Below are 7,353 nucleotides of genomic sequence, written 5' to 3' on the forward strand. Positions count from 1 at the left end.
AATGAATACAAAAAGGCAAACCATAAAGTTGCTTTGGCCATGAGGGGTGCCAATTGGCACCCTTCACGAAGAGTCTATACTCCTATGTACAGAGAGTAAAATGAATACAAAAAGGCATACCATAGTCAGTTTGGCTATGAGGGGTGCCGATCGGCACCCTTCATGAAGAGTCTATACTCCTATGTACAGAGAGTAAAATTAATACAAAAAGGCATACAATAAAGTCAGTTTGGCTATGAGGGTTGCCAATTGGCACCCTTCATGAAGAGTCTATACTCCTATGTACAGAGAGTAAAAAGAATACAAAAAGGCATACAATAAAGTCATTTTGGCTATGAGGGGTGCCGATTGGCACCCTTCATGAAGAGTCTATACTCCTATGTACAGAGAGTAAAATGAATACAAAAAGGCATACAATAAAGTCATTTTGGCTATGAGGGGTGCCAATTGGCACCCTTCATGAAGAGTCTATACTCCTATGTACAGAGAGTAAAATGAGTACAAAAAGGCATATCATAAAGTCAGTTTGCTATGAGGGGTGCCAATTGGCACCCTTCATGAAGAGTCTATACTCCTATGTACAGAGATTAAAATGAATACAAAAAGGCATACCATAGTCAGTTTGGCTATGAGGGGTGCCAATTGGCACCCTTCATGAAGAGTCTATACTCCTATGTACAGAGAGTAAAATTAATACAAAAAGGCATACAATAAAGTCAGTTTGGCTATGAGGGGTGCCAATTGGCACCCTTCATGGAGAGTCTATACTCCTATGTACAGAGCATAACATGAATACTATGTAATTTGAAAGGACTTGTTTTTTTTGGTTTAATTTGTTACTCTAAACTCCAGCACTTCGTATGGAAATTGTTTAGATTATGTTATGCCATGTTATGGTTGACTACACTTCGTCACCCATTTCTTCATCCAGCTCACTATACCGCCGTCTCAACTCTCTTCTTGTGTCTGTGTTCAGAGTGCCTCTTGTGGTGAGATTAAATCCCCACAGAATGACAGCATCTGTAGACACCTCATCGGTGTAGTCTTTCCTACCCTTTCCCGTTCCCATGAACCAATCTTTCCACTCTTTTAACCAAGAACCCTTCAACCACTGTATTTTTAATGTTGAAGGGTTTCTGACCAACACTCTGCCAATGTAGGGACGCTTGGTTGAATCATCCAGATGCAGTGCCACCAGCTGGCCCTCTGCAATTGACTCCCTTGTGGCCTGGACTGAAACCATTCTTGCTGGTTCCTTTCCCTGGTCCCCAATTGAAACCTGTACCAGAATGAAAACATGAGTAAACACATGAGTTACACAGTTCATATAATTAAAAATATACAATTTTGTTAATTGCTAAAATAACCAGACCTGTGAAATTGTAGTAGATACTTACTTGTTAGACGGAATTAACATGGTACAAACCACAACTTGCTGATGTAGCATATTTAAAAAACCTAGGGCGTAATTTTGCTGCCCAAACACTGTCACAGTAGCATGTGATTGTCGTCACACGTCTGATTTAACCCTGATCAGTAATCAAGCCCAAAACATTGAAAAACTGTCATTATGCTTCGCATAACTTTATAGAAGCAATACCAAAAGTGTTTTACTGTTTTTAAACCTACTTTAACATATTAAATGTCTCTCTCCGTTTAAGAATTGTTAAAATATGCGATATCACGACCTTGTACAGGGATTATACTGTCTAGTTTAATGTGTGTCAATCTTGTCATACATGTACCTTGGGATATTTTTGGTCAGTTTATCTTGAATAATCTGCAGCTCCTCAGTCAAACTCTCTGGGTCAGAATGTTCTTGGTTGAGTTTTATCAGATCTTTGAGGGTCAACTTGAAGGGACGTCTGGAACCTTTGGAACAAATACAATTACAGACACTTTTGAAACTATTGAAAATGTGAGGTTTTAAATATTTGTTTCAAAAACTTTGTGAAGAGTCTGTTGCGCGTGGGTTGTGTGTACGAGCACGCGCTTAGAAATAGATTATGCGCGCTTAGAAATAGATTACGCGCTGTTACTAATAGCTATGAATTGCGTTCCGCGTGATAATCTTGTGCGCCTGACACGCCGGTTATAAACACTGGTCATTATCAACCGTTTAAACACCCCCACGTGATGCGCTCTCCACCAATAGGAGTAGAGTAACTGTCTGGGGTATTTATGAAAAATTATTAATCGCCTTTGTTGTCTAATGGGGAGAAGAAGCAGGGTGTCCCCCCTCCACCCCTTTATTTTTTTGATTTTTTTTTTTAAAATGTGTTGTGAAAGTTCTGCTGTTTTTTTCGCATGACATATAAACTTCAAAATATTGCATTATAATTCGTATGGTAGATTGGACAAACTTTGTAAAGAACAAAGAAACTATTTGATAAACCGGGCATATATAAACCATACATTTCGTACTGGCAACCTACAGTTGTGGGTTCTGTTTTCAAACCCAAACAGTCAACTGCGTTGTACTTGTGTTGCCCTATAATAACAAGCTGGAACTGCAGAAACTTGTTTACCTTCAGACAGCATAAACCTTTCGACATTTCAATGTCCTTTCCATTCGAGTCTGTCTCTGGTTGTGGCTCCCAAGGTGATGAGGCCCACATACGCCAGTGCATTCTACTCGTACCGTCAATCATTTGGAAACGAAACCAATGAGGGTGGCTGTGATGTTTAAAATTCCCATACAAGTGTGGCTCTAACCACTTCTTGACATTGAACAGAGGTGTTGCACTCTGCACGCTGATGAAAGGGGTGTAACTGTCGCTTGTAATTCTCGCTTGTAAATCTGCAATATATAAGTACACATACAAATTTGTATAAAAGTGGCAAAACAGCTTTAATTTGCTGCTCATTTGCTGAGATTAACCGTAAAAACCTACAGTAAAGGTGACAACTTTTTTATTGCGATGTAAAACAATTAAGTACACATACAAATTTGTATAAAAGTGGCATAACAACTTTAATTCATACGCATGGAAATTAAATTGGCTGATCACTTGCTGAAATTGACCGTGAAAACCTATAGTAACGATGAAAACTTTTTTATTGCAAAGTAAAACAATTAACATACCATCCTGTGTGTAGACATTGGCTGTCCGAATTTTCGCAGCAATGCAAGAAAACAGCTGATCCACATCCTCATGAGTGTGTCCAACAGGTAGAAAGTGCATGGTCACCTGCATTAAAATAATTAGCTTTGATACATGGACTTATGTTTTTGAACAAAATTATTACGACAGTAATATGATTGATTTAGTTCGACTTGAAGATGAAATATGTGGCAAGTTTCATAAAAATCACTCAAGAACTCTTACTTAGTATTTCTTTCCCAAAGTAAATTTTGTAAGTTTTCTTAAGACATTACAAGACCATCACTATTTTGTGGTCACTGTTGAAATCAGAGCACTACCATGTAGTATTAGCTGTCAAAAGATTGTATTTTCGTACTTAAAAAGTCCAAAACACCCCTATTTGAAATCAAGTTTAACCCAACCATATACCTAGTGATTATTTGTACAATTAAATGCAGTGTCTACGGAACCATCCCCATACTTAAAAAGAAAACTTGCTGTTTAATGGTAACTCCAAACTGAAATGGTAAATTTCACTATTCTAAAACTCAAAACTTAGCAAAACCAGCCCCAAATGGCAGATTTTTTACATGTTTGTTAGTTTGGAGCCAAGGTCCATCATACATATGAAAGTTACAAAGGGGTAAAACAATTGGTCGTGGGCAACATTTTCAAAACTTCTTTGATATTTGCTGGTCCCTTATACTCCTAAGTTAAAGTATAGTTGGATGAAATTCTCGTCCTAGTTCTTGCATTTTTTTTTTTGTCAAATGAGTATATAGGCCTAATTTACCTCTTCAAAGACTTCAAGCTGAACCAGTAGAGCAGCAAATGTCATCACGTAGCGATTCTTATTTTCGCGATAGCAGTTATCTAACTGTAGAAACAGGTCTCTCCCCATCTTCTCCTTGTGCAACACTAGAGTTTTCAGCAGACAGTTTATTGTCATGTTGCTGTCATGAGGGACATCTTTGTTGTCAAGAAACACAATTGGAACTTTTCCCTCTGGAACTCCTGTATGAACCAGGACACTTGAAAATATAATCAAAACAAATAGCTGTTACTGGTCAGATGTCAAAGGTCTTCTGTTCAAAGTATCCACATTTAGAGGCAAATTTCTTTCTTTTTCTTTCAGTGCTGAAATACAATTACGAACTTGGTATCGATCGCCGTTTGCAAACAACTATTTGTGCACCTTTTATTAACTTTCAAATAATTTATTTCCATACATCTGTACACGTGTTAATCAGTACAAGGGAGCTTATTTCATTTTCTCCTGCTTTCAATAAAAAACAAATGACTGAATAGTTGTCAAGTTATCACGACCTGCAGTAGTGATACTTGCTTTGAATTCTATTTTAATGGCACGACCTGCGGTTATTTGTTTAATACCTGTGATATGGACTGGTAATCTAGCCAAGAGGGCAGACCCTTTGTCTCTTCTGATGAAGTGGGGGACATCAGTCTTAGCCTGATGGCCTGATCCATACCATCGATGATTATCGTTGTCAGATCTCTTGGCTGACGTCTTGCTCGCTCTCTAGCTTTTTGGTACTCCTTTCTCTCCAATCTGCATATATATCGAAACGGATGGATAAGTTTTTTGCTGCAGTATGTTACAGTTTTCGCGTTGTTTTGCTGCAAATACTCTGTTTTATATGTGGTGCATTCAAAATGCATCGGTATGGTAAAATACACCAGCCTATTCTAAATGTAAGAATTAGGCACTTAGGTTGCCTAGCAACAAGAACAAGTAGGCTACGAATCTGCACCCTTTATTCTAAAAAGTCAGAGGACTCTATGACCCAACAGTCGGGTGGGTCATTAGTTGGGTCACTAGACACAAGTTGCACTGTCTGAAAGCATGGTGTACAAACGGACTACTTTCTCAAGAAACAGCCCTTGCCTGAAGTACGGTAGCTTTAGACTGTTGTAGTACTGCAGTGTAGAGTGTAAAAAAAAGGGCGGCACTCCTTCATCTTTAGTTCAGTCACTCATAACTCTTGTTGTTCTTTTCAGAAACTTTTGAACAAAGGGTTGTATAAACACGAAGTTTTCAAAAGAAGTACAGCATAGTTTTTGCACTTTTCAGATGTACAGTATAGGCCTACAAAAAAAACCACAAACGACTCATTTTGCTTGATCCCAACACAATTAAAGCCGTGCCTTTGTGATGTTTTGCGGATGAAAAATGAAATCCCTTCCAATTGGATTGGATGAATTTATAAAAGGAAAAGCTCTACTTCAAATTTATCTGTAGTGTCAATCAGCATTATTTGCAATCTTTTATTGTGTCAGATTATACTTACTCCACAGTTCGCGTATGCTGACTCAACATTTCTGCTACCTGTTTATGTTCAACATCGGTGAGGGTCTTACGACGTTTCTCTTTTAAGTTGGTACAGATGGTGCATTCTGTGAAGTCGGATCTCTGAATATAAAAAATAAAAAATATCAAACAGTGAATAATATAGTAAGTTAAAGACACTGGGCACTATTGGTAATTGTCAACGGATCAGTCTCAATTGGTGTTTCTAAACTGCATAAAATAACAAACCTGTGAAATTGAGCTTACAATTTGTCGTCGAAGTTGCGAGATAATAATGAAGGAAAAACACCCTAGCACGAAGTTGTGTGCTTTCAGACGCTTGATTTTGAGACCTCAAATTCTAATTCTGAGGTCTTGAAACCAAATTCATGAAACACATTACTTCTTTCTCGAAAACTTCAGAAGTAGCCTCTCACAATGTTTTATACTATTAACCTCTCCCAATTACTCGTTATCATTTGTTGCCAAATATTATTTTGAGTTATTACCAATAGTGTCCACTGCCTTTAAATTTATATAATATTTATATAATATAGAACTTGATTTTACGGGACCTCCTTTCGCGGGTGCTCTTCCATCACTTCCAATAATTATAGTTAACCATTTAATTTGAAAATTTTCTTGTATAGAGCTATAGAGCTACTTCCATGTAAACAGTTACCACAGCCAAATTCCTGCTGGTCACATACCAGTTTCCTCCTTGTACACAAGCCGCTATAACGTAAACAAACACCGGAAGTGTGTTGCATAATATGTTGACATAAGTGAGTGGGAAAACCGTACTGCCTCGCCACGTCTTGGGCAGAAATTGTCGATTGTTTAGTTTTTAATAGACTAGCGTGATTATTCTTGTATTTTTCTTTGTTCAATTTTATCAATGGTGTAGCTTTTCAAGAAAATTTGCGTCAAAACAAATTATTAATAGAAATCTTTACCTTGGCAATGATAAATTGCGGCAGATGGTCGGTCCAAACAGAAGTAAAACGTTCGTAACAAATAGTTTTCACTATTCCCCGTTCTGTAAATTCTGCCACCATCCTTTCATACATGGATTTTTTAGTGTAGGTTGGCGGTAGGTGCACTTGGGTTTTGTGCGGCATCCAGTCACCGATCCGCTCAAACAGATAACGCATCCATGCGATGGCTTCAGTTGTCTTTGCCTGCATAGCATTCCGGCCTAAATTCCCATGATGGACTGTTGTAATTTGGCATTGGAATAACTTTTGACAGCGAAGAAACCTTTTGTAGGTTGCATCGTGCACAATGCACCACGCTTTGTCGCAAACCGACTTTCCTCTGAGCACAAATCTCTTTCTGATCAAACTCTTTCCAGACTGGCTCAGTTGAACTTCACTCTTGTCTCTAATGTTATCAAGTATGAACTGTCGTTGTTGAGTTGTGCCTTTTTCTTTGAATTTAAGTTCGCTAATCTCCACATCAAGGGGGGACAGAGCTTTTAAACACCTGTTACTGCAGCACTGGTTCTTCAGAACGTCTGCAGAATTCCTTAGCTGTTTTTTCTGTGGAAGTGTGCTGCAATGAGCAATTGGTGAAATCTGCTGGAAATTAGACCGTCTTTTGTCTTTGCCTGGCGGTTTCTGGGGGGTTGACGAATTTGGTTCATCAAAACAGTCGTCCGAAAAGCTGCAATTTACAAGTGGTTCTTCGTCTGAAAAGCTGCGGTTTAGTGGCTCCAAATCCGTACTGAAACCAGTGCAGTTTAAAGGCTCAGAGTCAGTTGAGAAACTGGAGTCTGAATCTCCTCCACGGTCCTCGTTGACTGTGGACATCTTACTGGACCTATTGGAAAACAACGATGATAACTTAATATATATGTTTACCTAGCAATTTTTGGTTTACAAACTTGCAGTAAATACTGATTATAGGCCTACGCCAAGGCCCACGGTACAAATGTTGTGTTAAAAGCATTACACACTT

At 38.4% G+C, this 7,353-nt stretch overlaps 1 pseudogene; it reads right to left on the reverse strand.

Moving 5' to 3' along the window:
* Positions 1 to 901: 901 nt before the first annotated feature.
* LOC117305812 lies at positions 902 to 7,205 on the reverse strand (annotated as a pseudogene).
* Positions 7,206 to 7,353: the final 148 nt, after the last annotated feature.

The sequence above is a fragment of the Asterias rubens genome, unplaced genomic scaffold (genome assembly GCF_902459465.1).
Source record: "Asterias rubens unplaced genomic scaffold, eAstRub1.3, whole genome shotgun sequence".
Classification (NCBI taxonomy): Eukaryota; Metazoa; Echinodermata; class Asteroidea; order Forcipulatida; family Asteriidae; genus Asterias; species Asterias rubens.